The 15,659-nt window shown below is 37.2% G+C and overlaps 1 protein-coding gene across 1 annotated transcript in view; it reads left to right on the top strand.

Moving 5' to 3' along the window:
• The window catches only part of SLC12A2 (solute carrier family 12 (sodium/potassium/chloride transporter), member 2), a 175,076-nt gene that overhangs the window by 51,224 nt on the left and 108,193 nt on the right, over nucleotides 1–15,659 (top strand). The gene's annotated exons all lie outside the window — the stretch shown is intronic.

Below are 15,659 nucleotides of genomic sequence, written 5' to 3'. Positions count from 1 at the left end.
TAGCATAATGACCCTCCTTGATGGTATCAGCCAGCCCTTGGCAGACTATATAAGCTCTACCACCCCCACACCTTGTGCTGTCCCCTTTTCAGGGCAGCCCTGGGCTGCCTGCTACTTTGAGCACAGCCCAGCAGATTTTCTTCCTTTAATAAAGCTTGAATGAATGGTAACAGGCATCTTGGCTCACTTTCTTCCAGTATGTTATGTATATTTTACAATTTTTTTTTTTAAAGTCAGCTCTCAGACTAATCATTGCACTTTTGAGCATAACTTGGTTTCTTTTTCCCTGACTCCTCCAAAATCTCACTAGATTTTCTAAGTCTCTTACCCTCTCTTACTTACTTTCCATCCTTTTACCTCTATAAAATTTATTCCAGATATTTTCTTTAATTTTACTAATTCTCTTCTCAGTGTTTCTTAATTCTCCATGCTTTATTCTGTTTATTTTCTTCTGGCCTATATTCTACTTTATTCTTTCCATGATGTATCTATTAGGTTCTTAATTTCAGTTATTATATTTTCAATTTTAGAATTCCCATTTGCTTCTTCTTAAATTTGAATTTTGAAAGTTTCTACCTTGTCTTTTATATTCCTAAAAAAGTACTAATTATAATCTGATAAATATGAGGGTACTTTCAAAAGTTTGTGGAAAAAATGGAATTAAAAGATAATACAAATCATTTCATGAAATGTTTGAAGATCCCTCATATGGTGTGTGTCTGATAACTTCAATATGTATAACTCCCATGTATGTTTCTGTTTCCACTGCTTTTTTATGATACATAAATTTTTGTATCCATGTTGTCTTGCCACCTCATGCAAAATTGTAGAAATGATTTGAGAACTAGGATGCTGTTATTTTCCTCAGGAGGGGAATTACTCCAAGTTCCTGGTAGTAGTAGCAATCCGGGATCACCTCAAAACAACCAGAGACTGAGGTGATTTAAAGCTGGGTGGTAGTCCCTGAAAAAGCCTGTCTTCTGTTTTTCCTTTTCTTCTAAGCTGTAACATTGGGGTCTCGACATAATGTTGGGCAAGTAGTTCACCATTATCCTGGCTTGATGGGCTCTGGACTCTCATATCTGTGCTTCTAACTTCTGATTCCTGCAAACCATGAGCCAGCTCCTTCATTTCTGTTCCCAGGGGAAAAGCAACCCCAATTCCAGGCCATTTCCCTAGGTCTCCATACTCCCCCAGATCCTGGCCTGGTAATTCTTCCTTGTTTAGCTAACCTAGAGATGACCTCAAGCTCTTTTTTTTTTTTTAACTTTAAACAGCTTCATAAGTTATTCTCAGAAGAAAGATTGATTAAAATAGTCTAACACATCAATACTAGATGACCAATCTAGACCCAATGTTTACTATTCTTTGCTTGAGAAATTCTGTTCACACAAACCTTAAGAAGCTGCTCATGGATGAAACTATGACTATTTTCTGAGGAATGCATTATAGATTTTTAGAATAAACCCTCCTCCAAAACTCCATGCAAATTCTAATTGTAAGCAGTATCTGTGTTATAGAAGGAATAAGTTGACAAAAGCTGCCTTTTAGTGTCAAATGAATCAGAGCTATTTGGCTCACAGATAACTGATTTACAAGAGCAATAGCAAGGATTAAAAATGTACCAGAAAACAGTTTAGGAAAATACTGTGGTTTCTTTTTATTATCTAATTAATTTTTCAGACAGTCATATTTTATTTCCAAGTAAATGTGTAGCACTACATCCTTCATTGTACAATAGTCATGAGAAAAGCATGTTTGAAAAGCAAGCAGTCATGATTTTGAGAGAAATTATGGGGAACTTGCTGGGGAAGCAGAATCGTCATTTGATCCCATGATCTACATCAGGGGTCAATAACCTATGTATGGCCTGTGAGCCAAATTCAGACAAAAGACTGAAATGCAAGCTGAGAATGGTTTTTACATTTTTAAAGGGTTGCCAAAAATTAAAAAAAAAAAAAAAGAAGAAGAAGCTTATGTGCCAGAAGCCATGCATTATCTATCTGATCCTTTACAGAAAAAGTTCACTGATCCCTGTTCTGTAATCATCTTGTCAAGACCTGTGAAAGTTCTGAGATTTTTACCCTATTTGCAAGCTAGCAAGTTAACCCACTACAGGTTTGTAGATGCTGGCAGAAGACAAGAGATGCTAGGGTCAGAAACACATAACTTTGTTATGACACTACCAGTCATCAGGATATCACCATTCGCACCAGTTCCTTACACCCCAATTCCCACAGGACAATATGAAGAAAGGCAAGTGACACCTGCATGCACAGTAGTTGTGTTACAGGAGTGGAACCCTAGCTTAGGGAACCTGAATCTTTTATAATGAGCAGTAAGCATGCCTGCTCTTCACTCTGCAGGGAGACATTATCTCAGTCATCCAAGGCTGTTTGCTACACAAACATTCAAGAAAAGATAGTCTGGAACAAAGGCAGTCAATGCCTCTGCTTGCAAGATGTGCAGAAACAAACACAACACACCCATGCAGCACTGTATCCTAATAATCTAAGTTTATATCTATAGCTACTACCTTCAGTATGTCATGATAGCTGTATCATTCCAGAAGTTTATCTGAGCCAGAAAGTGTTAAAGGATTTTCAGTATTCTCTTAAAGAGTAGAGGAAATAATACAGTTACAGTACCTCACAGAGATTTCTAAGGGCAGTTTAAAATCTTAATATTTAAAAAACTATTATTCAGCTATTTTGAAAATTCTGATATTTAGAAGGATTGATTTATAGCAGGATCCAGGTAAGTGATAACTTACACTATATTCACCTTCTAACTAACTTAACTGATGTCTACATTTTCTTTAGCAGAAGCAAAATATTATAACATATTAAATTTAACTTTAATACTACAGTCCAAAATGTTGTTTTTAAGTTATCCTGGAATTTAATAAAAAATACACATTTTGGAGAAGAAATTAAATGCTTTGAAAACATTTTTGAATGTTATATCAATAGTTGCTATTTAATTTCTAGAAGAAGAGCCAACTAAGCAATTTTCTCACAACATTATAAATAGAACGGTATTTCTAAAATTTAAGAGAGTTTTTTTTTTAAGTTTTATTAGGCTATAAACTAGATAAAATTTAGTTAAATATTTTTAAGCTGATTTTATTGAAAACAATACACTTTGTAAAATTGGGAATCTTTTAGAAAATCTGCATCATCTTTAAAAGTCCGATATGGGACAGTTAGCAGAATTCTCTCAGTCCAATACAATTCCTAAACCCTAGAAACCAAAAGTACAAGATCCAATCCTAACTGGCCTGAAACTGCTATCATAAAGGCTTGAGTTGAAGAACTCTGGAGTAATCAAGAATATTTGGGGGACAATATAGAATCTCACGTATCCAGCAAAGTACAACTGGTAGCTTTGAGTTCCTAACCTACTGAACAAAAGCTGCAGATAAGTTTGATGACTTTTGTTTTTCATTTTTATTTTTTGGCAGCTGTCTGGTACAGGGATCAAATCCTGAATCTTGGTGTTATCAGCCACTCTAACCACCGGAGCCAACAGGCCAGCCCAAAAGCTGCAGATAAGATTTGATCTTACACTAGTTATTTTTACTTGGTAATTTGTGAACAGCTTTATAACTTATAAGAAGCAAGAATATAAACTAAAAAAGTCTTGCATGATTGGTTGCTCTCCACTACTTTTAAGTGTTACTATTTAGATCTGTTCAGTCTCTTTTAGTTTGGGTTAAACTAGAAGTCATTTTAGCTGAGAAGTATGAGCTAAGTTCATATGAATTATTTTTATATATTCAAATGCAAACTCATTTAGCCATCCTTAAGTGTTTTGATAAAATCATATTTTAGCTATTTTATTAAAATATTTATTATAGGTTTTCTAAGGCCCATGTGTTAAGGTCAGTAGGGGTTGGGGCGTCCCTTAACATTACGCCCCAACCCCTACTGACTTTAACATACTCATAATTAAATAAATGCAAACCGAAAGAATTATATTTTTCAACTACGAGAGCAGTAAAGGTGAAATATTCTGGTAACACACTATGTTAGCAAATAGCAATTGGTAGAAATATAAATTGAAACCACTTTTTGGAGGGCAAATTTGCTATGTCCATCAAAATTTAAAATGCTAAATACTCTGAACCATAATTCTAAACTAGGGATTTATATAACAAATAAACTCTCAAAAATTATAAGTTATATATTCTGACTTATTTACTGATTCATTATTGGTAATAACAAAAACCTAAAAATGATCTAAATATTCATCAATTAGTCTGCTTGGTTAAATAAATTATTATACAAGCAATCAATCCAATATTATTTGCATTGAAAGACAGAGTCATGCATAGTATTAAAGAAAGTGAAAAAATACCATTTGCACCATGATCCATTTATGTATATGAAGACATATATATATATAATTTTTTTTTCAGGAAGCTCACAAAAGAAACTGTGATCTAGGCAGTTAGTTAAAGCAGAACTTTAGGGAGAAGAATTAGTATATTTTGTTTTGCATTTCATATCTTTATGCCTGATTTAAATTTTTATTTTAATATATACATATATAAATATTTGTACATATATAACATATATTTTAATAAACAGTTGTTTTTATTATACTGCCAAATACTGTCTTAAAGAAAAGAAACTGCATGGATAACTGTTCATAAACCCCAATCATTCAATAATATGTATGATATAGAATTCACGTCATCCACATTTAGGTACCTTTTCAAAACAATGACTGGAAAAGAATGTTTCCATCCTTTCTAGATGTTATTTTAAAATTCATTTTATAATAAAAGCCAATACCATAGTATACCTACTTCGCTTTCCTCTCAAGAAAATTTTACCAAATATTTGAAGACATGGTAAAGCACCTTAAAAATAATGCCATTCTTGGTACAACCACTTGGGATAACTGTCATTATATACTGAAGGTAAAGGTATACATACCCGATGAGTCAGCAATACCCTCCTAAATATACACCCTACAGAAATTTACACATTCATTATCACACACGCACAAAATGGGCACAGCAGCAGTGTTCACAATAGAAAAAACAAAAGCTAACCTAGTAACCACCAAAATATGCACTAACAATAGAATGGCTACATTAATTGTGGTATATCCATATAAGCCATATAAGGTAGTGCTATATTGTGAAAATAAATGCACTACAACACGCACAACAACGTGAATTAATTGTATAAACTTATGCTGAAAACAAGACAGAAAAGAGGCATGCAGTATGAATCCATTTGTATTATGTTTAGGGATGGATATACTGATAGTAAAACCAAGGAAATAACTACCACAAACCATCTAGAGTGGAAGAAAGGTTGTGATCTGGAAGGGGCACCCTTTAGGGGTTTTGGGGGCCTGGCAATGCTATGTATCATGACATAGATGGTGATTTATACAGGTGTTCACTTTATAATTTTCATCAAAATGTACATATATGTTCTAAACACTTCTCTGTATGTATATACATATAATAAAAAAGATGAAAATTAAACAAAGCTCCCTACACCATTCTGCAACAAAACTATGGTTCACACAGAACAATATTCTACTGTTCCAAGGGATATCTTATGCTAGTTTCCAAAGAATTATCCTTAGGCTTTAACTGGGCAACGATGTTAATAAATTCTAAGGTTTGGGCATTTATAATCCAAAAATTAAAGTATAAGAGGGTGAATACGAAACTGTGTCCAAACCATCACAATAAAGATTAGTACCAGTAATGAGAACAAACTCTATATATAGATTAGAAGATGGAACTTCTAATTCCTTCTTCATTATTAGATCTTTAATATTAATTCATAAATTACATAGGCCATTCCTTTTCAGGAATATTAAATTTTCTGATAAATTTCTTTCATAAATTGCAAGTGCTCCTAAACGATCATCCTAATATATCCTTCCTATCATCATTATTCATATTCACCTAGCCTGCACAGAAAGAATCTGAGAGATGAAAAGTACAAGAAGCTGCCAAGAGGCTTAAAACTATCTACTTAAAAGCAAAACAAAACAAAACTTTCTTCTTAACTTATGATCTACATCCAAACACATGGTGGTGGTGAAGGAGGAAGAGAAGTTTTGAAATATTATAGTACACATGTGCACACACACACCATTCTGTAAGGGAAAAATCCCTTTAAAGTGCTAGCTATGTGTTAATTTTCACTTAATATTTGTAGGTACATTTTTGGTTCCATGTTCAACATAATTACCATTTTTAATACTAGTATTAAAAGTGTTTTATAACCCTTTAAAATACAGGTTTCTACCCACCGACAGGACTCATCAGCATGGGAGATTCTAGAACTCTATGAGTTTTGGCTGGCCACACAATTACCCAGTTAAAGGCTATATTTCCCAACCTGCTATGCATAGCCAAGGGCCTAGATTTTGACAATAAGATGAAGCATGTGTGTATGTGTGTGTTATTGTGTGTGTGTGTGTGCACATATGTGTATGTAAGCTGATTGTTTTCCATTTTCTAGTCCCCCTTTCCCGCTGACTGGAAAATAGCAGCAAATGAAGGCTCCCATGTTGAACCTAACCTGGAGGTGGTTAGAAATGGGAGCCCTCTGATACGAATGGCAGAGCTGCCTGGCCAGCTTAAGACATCATTTCTGAACTGTTTATCTGAGTGAAATATAAATGTCTATCTTATTTAAGCACTGAAGTCTGCGGTTACTGTTACAACTAATTTTAACATAAAAATGTAAATACTCAGTTAAATTATTTGTAGGAAATAATTAAATCATTCCCATAAGCCAAAGCAAAAATAATTGTCATAAGAATTAGGGGATAAAAATAAAATAAGATAAAAAAGTACATATTAATTTTTATGTATATTATCTTGTAATAGTAAAGGCCTTTCTAAGCATTATATCAAAGGTAAAAATTACAAAGAAAAAACCCAAGATACTTTATGAAAGTAAATTTTCTTAATAATTGAATGTCAACACTATAATGAACGAAACTACAATGCAATTGACAAACTGGAGAAAACCAATATAAAGATTTATGTCCATAATATGGAAATAACTCTTAATACCGGTAAGTAAAAGACACCGGAAAAATGGCAAAGAACATTTTATTAATACTGACTCTTGGTAGCAAGCCACAGAAACCAACTCTGGTTAACTTAACGAGCGAATTACTGGGAGAATAGAAAAAAGCTAAAAGGAAGAAGAACCAGATGCAGTAAGGACAAGCAAAGTAGTTCTAGGGGGATTTGGTAGCAGGAACTACCATAAAGTCTTCTCTGAGTGCTGCCACTAGAAAAATGGACAGTTACTTGGAAACACTGAGGTGGAGATGGTGTAGAGAAGGTTTGCTGGGGAGTGCTCTCAGGATTGGGCAGAGGGAGAAGCAGACCCTCAGTGAGGATGCAGCTGAAGTCTCAGCCAATCCTACAGGGTGGCCTTTGCCGGGATGGCTCTGTACAGTTGCCCCCAATAAATTCAAGGCTCCTTACATTGACCTTTGGCCAGTCATTGGCCTTGGGCTTCCCCCAGGCAAGGCAGTGAGATATCAGCAGCTAAAAGTCCCCCCAACTGGACTCATTTTCTGACTTTGCATCACACCACTTAAAATTCAAAACTCTTACAAGTAGGGCTGGCTGGTTAGCTCAGTTAGTTAGAGCGCAGCCTTGTAACACCAAGGTCAAGGGCTCGGATCCCCATACCGGCCAGCCGCCAAAACCAAAACACCTAGGAGAGCCAGATCGGCACAGTAAGTCATTTGCTCACAATCTGGCTGGGGCTGGCAAGGTCTCTATCATTATGTCCTCCCCAAACTGCACACAGAGAGGTAATTTCCTCACACCATCAAAGGAAAAAAAAAGTGTATGCTACTTGTACTACCAAAACAATACAGACTGGAAGCCAGACTCCCAGGATACAGCAAATGTTTAATATAGATATCAATAGGCGATTCAGAAATAAAGATATGTAAACAAGTAATAAACTTTTAGAAGTATACTTACTAGCAGTTAGTGATCTGAAAATTAAACTATCTTTTGCAAATAAGATTGACAAAGATTAAGATCTTCCCCAGAATTTGTAAGGGGGTTGGGGAAGACAAACACTCAAAAACGATATTGATAGAAGGATAAACAGATATAATTTTTCTGAAATTCTATTTTGCAATGTATGCCAAAAGTTTAAAAAATATACATACCCTGCCACTTGCAATTTCACTTCTAGGAATTTATCCTGAGGAAGTAATCAATGAAGAAGAAAAATCTTTGCACAAAGATATTCAATGCAGCATTACTTGCTATTATTTATAAAGAAAGGAAACTAAATGATTTAGTAAATAATGATAAATCTAAATGATGCAATGTTATGAAGCCATTAGAAATGCAGTTGCAATATATTCATTTTTATATATGGGAAGATGTTTATTTTATTGGTACGTTTTTAAAATTACAAAACATACTATAAATCATTTTGTAACATCATAAACCAAAAGTTTTATTTTTAAACCAAAATGCTATTTGGGGATGATGGCATTATAAGTATTATTTCCCTTTGCTTTATTCTATGATTTTTATATTAATTCTATAATTATAAAAATATTATAAATCATATCTAATTACTTGACCTTTTACAAATATGAAATTATTGATATATATTCTAGAATTTTATGTCTTAAGAAATTAGTAGCAATAGAGGTGGACTTTTGTAAAGCTAGCGCTTACAGACCCCTCGAGTCTGTCACAAACCCTCCACACACAGGCATGTGAGCTACGCAATAGGGAAAAAAAGGTTCTGGGAGCCGTGGGTATAGAAAAATGAATGGGTTTTATTCAGATCTAGGAGCAACTGTCCTAGTGGCTTCTCTGAGAGTTCTGAGAAGCACTGTGGATCAGAGCTGTTAGCCTTTTATACTTAAGTCCACAACCCTGGACACCTGGATACCCATACACAACTTACATTAAGTAGTAACAAGGAACACCTGAGGATATTTACAGCAAATGCTCGGCAAGATTCTGAACATATGAGGGGCCCTGACCATTTTCCTATTTTTCCCAACAACTTTTAGTTCAAATATTATAAAAAACAAAAAACATTTTTTGACTAATCAGAAGAGTTGATACTCAGGACCATATTCGAAGTCAGCTGCTAGCCCAGTGTTAAGTAAAAACAATTACTTAAACTGTAAAAACCTGTCTTTACCTTTATAATAATCAGTTTGTTTGTTTTTTTAAAACTGAAATATTGAACCTAATAGTTTTGGCCTACATTTAAAGGAAGATTAAGTTACTTGGAAAAGGCACAGAGGGAAGTAATAAAAATAATTACATACTTAGAAATTGGGCTTTATAGTGACATGCAAGAGGAAATCATTTAGAAAATAAAACTGAAAATAACCTTACATTTTATGGGTTACTATAAACTCTAAAGAATGTCAAGAAGCAAAAAATTTGAATTGTTATAAGAAAAATTTAATTTAGCCATTAGGAAGAAAGTCCTGTTTTTAAATAAGTGATTATTATGTGTCCAATGCTACGACTTCAAGGACTGGTAAGCATTTAGAATATGTTACTAAAGGAAAAAAAAAAATCCTTTTATAAAAAAAAAAAAAGGAGTGTCAAGGTAGAATGATTATTTTTCAAAGTAGAGGCTTACTATATAACCCTTTAAGATCCTTTCCATTTGTGTGATTTTTTGAATTAGAATTTTAGGCATCTTAGAACAGCTATAAAAATTTACTCAATTATGGCTTTTTGAAAGTGAAAAAATGGTTTAAAGAATATAACAACTTTAAAAAGTACAGATTTTTCACTTAATAGTGAAAATTTAGGGATGCAATTTACTTAGAAGATGCATTAAATTATTTGACTACATAAAGGAGGAGGCAATTAAACTAATTATTAAGGTGTGTGCGCATATGTGTTTTATGTGTCTGTGTTTAAAATTTTCTATTTTTTTTTGGAAAGTATAGAGCAATACAGTGAATGCAGACAAAATTTTCCAGTAGCATATTGGTACCCATTAGTTTTAAAGAGCCCAATGGAAGGAAAAATGGATTTAAGATAAATGAGAAAGAATCATCCTCAGTCTGGAGTGTTTTCCATCTTCCAAATATCTCAAAGTCAAAACAAAAAGCAAAATAAAAAAACTAAACAAGACACCTCCCAAAAAGATAAAACTTAAAAGGTTTGCCTTAGCACCATTTCTTTTTAAAAATACTATGTTTTAAACATATTTTTAATGTTTACATGCATTAGGCCTTACCATGTGTCAGGCACTGTTCTAAGTACCTTACAGATCCTTACAGATAGTAATTCATGTAATCCTTACAACTCTACAAGGTAGCTACCATTGTTATCCCCCATTTTACAGATGAGGAAACTGAGGCACAGTAGTCATACTAGTCCAAGGTCACATAACTAGTAAGCAGTGAAGCTGACATTCAAATTCAGGCAGTCTGGCACTGGAGTTCATGTTTGTAACCACTATCGTATTACGTAAAAGTATTTACTTCATGGGCCGGCCCGGTGGCGCACTGCTGTAGTGCGCCGCTTGGGAAGTGTGGCGGCGCTCCCGCCGAGGGTTCGGATCCCACATACAGACCAGTTCCCGCTCACTGGCTGAGCGAGGTGCGGGAGCAACGCCGAGGGTTGCAATCCCGTTGCTGGTCCCGGTCCAGTACGGGGGCGACACTGAGGGTTGCGATCCATTGCCGGACACGGAAAAAGACCAAAAAAAAAAAGTATTTACTTCATATATTAATATTTGATAACAATTTTGAACTTTGAAGTTTGCAAATATTCACAGCCTGTAGAGTTAGAAGTATAAAAGTAAATAAGTGCAGAAGGAAAATAAATTTTCTAATACAGAATTTAAGTTGGAAGAGACATCCTTGACTAGCTTTATAACAAGTAAATGTGTAGACAGATGTAGGAAATAAGAAAGAGACTGTTTATTTTAAATGCATATATCATGAACTTACTATTTGGATAAGTAAAACATAAAATATTTAAATTTTTTAAAAACTTGGGCTGTCTTTTTTTGAAAGACAGTTTTACAAACATGAATCTAAATATTGTCTGGAGAAAAACCACAGTAAGATTATGATTAATGTTTTATCCTATGACTGACTAAAATAACTTAAAAAGAATATAATTGCGACCTAGGTAAGAAAACAAATTTATGACATTTGCAGAATAAATAAGCTTCTCTAGAGTAACGTTTTCTTTTTTTCATGATAGGATAATCGCTTTATTTCTCAAGGGAAATACCATTGACTTTGCTGAATATCAGCTAGTAAAAAGCAAAACCACAACCAGGTGGAATGTCAGCACATGATGTTTAACTAAAACTCACTGTATATTTTTTAAAAAGGAGCTGATTTTAAAGATTCTACATGGTTTTGTTCCTTGCATGTTCTAATGCTGCAGATTCAAGGAGTCGAAGGTCAAACAATTTGTTTCATTTCAGGACATTTTGGCATTTGTGAAAATGAGAGGCTTGGAATAACAACCTAAGTCTCTTCTAGTCCTAAATTCTAAGTATATTCAATGCATAGTACAAAGTACATTGATACACACATTGTCAAGGAAAAATGAACAAAATAAATGGGTACCTCTCATGGCACTGACCATGAGTCTGTCCTCCTCAGGGTTAGGCTCTAAACTTACACCTGGTAAATACGACAATCAAATGTATGCTAACAGTTAACTAAAGGAGACCTCTCTGACAGTTTCCACAAGTTTCATATGTATATTTTGATCATATCTCCTGGAATCTTTGCTCCCCCACCCCTTCCACCACTGTCCCCCATTGCTCTTCCATTTTGTTGGCTAATACATGTTACTAAATTCAATATATATTCAACTCACCTTTCTCAGCCTCTGCACCCAATTTAACACAGCTGATCCTACTTCCAAACGCCTTCATCTGATTTTCTTCTCATCTCTTAGGCTATGCCTTCCTCCTGCTCTTTTTGTCTTTCATTTTGTCATTACATGTTTGAATTACTTCCTTTTTGATTTAACTAAGTTTTTCATCTGTAAAATGGGGGTCATCCTGTGAGTTTTCTTCATAGTGTTGTTATGAGAATTAAGTAAGATTATGAATGTAGACAGTTTTTAGCATAGAATCCAGGACATAAAATCTCTGTAAACATTAGCTACTATTATTGCTGTCATCTCATGACTACATTAATGAAATTGTTTCCTGCCTTCCCATGCTTACTCTTCCTCTTCTCCATTCTTCTGCACACAATATAACTAGAGAAAGTTTTAATAAATGCAAATCTGATCATGTGCCCCTCTATCTCCCTGGAAACTCACTAATGGCTTTACAGGGCTTTTAGAATAAAGACAGACTCATCTCTTACTATTCTTACTCCTTAATCCCTATGTTTAACCAAATGGGCTTTAAGCTCCTTAGACAGGCCATGTTCACTCCATGAGGGCTTTTGTCCACAATATTTCCCTTGTTTGAAACCCTCAGCAAGTTACAGTTTAGTCCTAACTGTCCTTCAAACCCTCTGGTGAAAAGTCACTTCCTTCCTAACTGTGGCACCTTATTTTGCATTTTCACTGTACCATGTTCCTCTGTCCTAGAACTTCTCGGTTTGCAATTACACATTTATATGAGTGACTATTTATTATTACTGTACATTTGTGTGTTTCCTCCAACAGACATCTCAGACAGAGCTCCTGATATTTACCCCATCCAAACCTGCTCCTTTCACCATCTCCTTCATCTCAGAAAACAGCAACTTCATTCTTTCAGTTGCTCGTGCCACCCTTCAATTTACCTTTTTCCACATTCTGCATATATCAGCAAATTTTATTGCCTCCCCAGAATTCAACCACTCTCCCCCATTTCCACTGCTACTGACTGTGGTCAAAGACACATCATCATTTCCTGGCTTGTTGCAATACCTCTTAACACATCTCCGTGCTTCTTTCTTTGTCCCCACCACTTACCCTCTAGTCTATTTACAAGGCAGCTAGATTGATCCTTTAAATATATGTCAGATCGTGTCATTCCTCTACTTAAACTCTCCAGCAACTTGCCATTTGCTATGGAATGAATAGTGTCCCCTCAAAACTCATATGTTGAAGTCTTAACCCCCTCCCCCTATGTGACTATACTGGAGATAGCACTTTTCAAGAGGTGATTGAAAGTAAATGATGTCATAAGAGTGGAGCCTTGATCCAAAAGAACTGGTGGCCTTATTAGAAAACAGATGTCAGAGCTCTCTCTCCACCATGTGAAGACACTTTGAGCAGGAAGCTGTCTGCAAGTCATAAAAAAAGCCATCACCTGAACCTAACCATGCTCTCATCCTGATCTCAGACTTTCCAGTATCCAGAACTGTGAGAAAATAAATTTCTGTTCTTTAAGCCACCAAGTCTATGGTATTTTGTTATGGCAACTTAAGCTAATATACCACTCCACTTAGAGGAAAAAACCAAAGTAAGCCTAATAGCCAAAGAGGTCCTACACATCTTGATCTATCGCATCCCATATCCCCAAACTCTCTGACTTAATTGCCTTTACTTCTCCTCATCTCTTAAGCAGCTCCAGCCAAACTGGCCTACATAAAATTTCATGAACATGTCAGGCATGCTCCCACCTTTGGGCCTTTGCTTTTCCTCTGCTTGAAACACTCTTTTCCCAAACATTTACATCATCACTTCCTCACTCAAATGTCACCTTCTCAGTGAGGCCGTCGTGTAGGAAATTTTACCATTTTTATCTCACATGCATATCCCATTCTCCTTTCCTTAGCACTCACTACTAGCATAGTACATATTTTATCTATTTATTTTCTCTCTCACTAGAGTGAGCTCCATGAGAGAAGGGAGTGTCTGTTTTGCTCACTGCTACATCCTCAGAACACAGAGCGGCTCAATATTTGTTCAGTTAAATAAATGTGGAATTCCAACAGCCACCGATTAAGCTTTGGAGCTGAAAGACACTGTGCAGACTAAACAGTAAGTAGCAATTCCCTAGTAGAAAACTGCACTGCTGAAACGACCACCTGATATATCTGGCTTCTTCTGGTTTCTGCCAGTATCACTAAAGCTCAGAAGGGGCTTTAAAAACCCTGACTATATGATCCAAGAGCTCTTTCTTCCTCTCTTCATCTCTAAAATAGAGATAATGAAATGATCTGAAAAATTTTCAAGGTCAAATAAAACCATGGATTTGACAATTTTGCAAAAATTGCCTGCTTGTAGCTTTTATTCACAGCATTTTCAAACAAGTTCTGTAAATTCCGAGGGTCTTTGATCATGCTTCAAGGATTCAGCAAGGATAGTGTTTATTTCCATAAATAAAATTTAAAAATATGTAACTACAATAAATACATAGATAAAAGACAAGTGATCAGAGGAAGTCATTCATGGCAATTCATTGTTTTACCTTAGGGCTTTGGGGAGAATTCAGGTTAAAAATTGGATTCTGTTGCTAAGAAAGTTGGGAAATAGTTACATTCCCCTACATTTTATACAGGAGAAAACAGGCCTGCAGAGGAGAGGAGTGCCTGTTTCTATTAAAACAGAGGAATTCTTCACAACCTAAACCATCAGAAATTTCCCCCGTAACGGTTAGTTACTGCCGTCATTATATTCCAAGAGATGAGCTTCATATTTTTGGAAATGCCTCAAATTAAAAATTGCCTTGAAACAATATCACCACTGAGCTCCCTATCACCTTCAAACATCACAGCTTTTAAAATAAAGGTGTCATCGGAAGTGCGGACACACCCACCGCATCACGGCTGGGAGCTAGTCCCTGGTTATGCAAATCTAACTGCCTGGCGGGGTGAGTCCAGCGCTCAAAGGCGGCACGGTGGAAATCCTGCCTCCCCCTAGACTTGGGCCTGGAGTGAGCACGGGGAGTCGCGGCGGGCCACAGCCCCAAGCAGGACTAGCTGCGGGGCTTCCGGAAGCACCCACGCGCACAACAGTAAAGTCCCCGGCATCACCCGCAGGAACAAGGGCCGCCCCGGGTCCCAGCCGGCCTCGGGTACCACGCGCCTGAGGGGGAAGCGGCTCTAGCTCTGCGGCATCTCGCGAGATCTCGCCAGTTCAGCTCAAGTACTGCGAATTCAGAAATTAAAAAAAAAAAAAAGCTAGCGGGCGAGAAGCCGCGGCTGGGGTGGCAGCTGCCGCGGGAGCATCAGCTATCGGCGTGCGCCGCGGAAGGGCCCGCGTGCCGTCCGCAGCCCGTGACCTGGGATGCCGGTCCATTGACGCGCGGCCCCGGGGCGGGGAGAGAGGGAGGCGGCCGGGGATCCGCTCCCCGTCGCCGCAGAGCGCGGGGTGTGGAGGGGGGAGGAGGGTGACGGAAGAGGAGGTAGCGGCGGGAGATCTTCCCGGCGACCGCAGTGAGGCGGCGCATAGCCGCGCCTGCTTCCTGACTGTTCTGCCGGTGCTGTCGGCTCTGTCCGAAGCCTGCGCCGACGGGCCGCTCTCGCGTGGGATCGAGCGGGAGCCCTGGAGAGCCAGGACGCCGAGCTAGCGTCCGTCGCGCGCCGCTGCGGGACCGCGGGTGGGCGGGCTGAAGGGCGGAGGAGCTGCCGGCCCCGCCTTCCGCGTGCTGCAGTCGGAGCAGCCGCCGCGGCTGCCCCGCGGAGGCTTTAAACAGCAGGGCCCGCCCCGCGCCCGCCGCACTCGCGCC

This window comes from Galeopterus variegatus, unplaced genomic scaffold (genome assembly GCF_000696425.1).
Source record: "Galeopterus variegatus unplaced genomic scaffold, G_variegatus-3.0.2 Scaffold645, whole genome shotgun sequence".
NCBI classification, from domain to species: Eukaryota; Metazoa; Chordata; class Mammalia; order Dermoptera; family Cynocephalidae; genus Galeopterus; species Galeopterus variegatus.
This window is presented reverse-complemented; position numbering and strand designations above follow the sequence as displayed.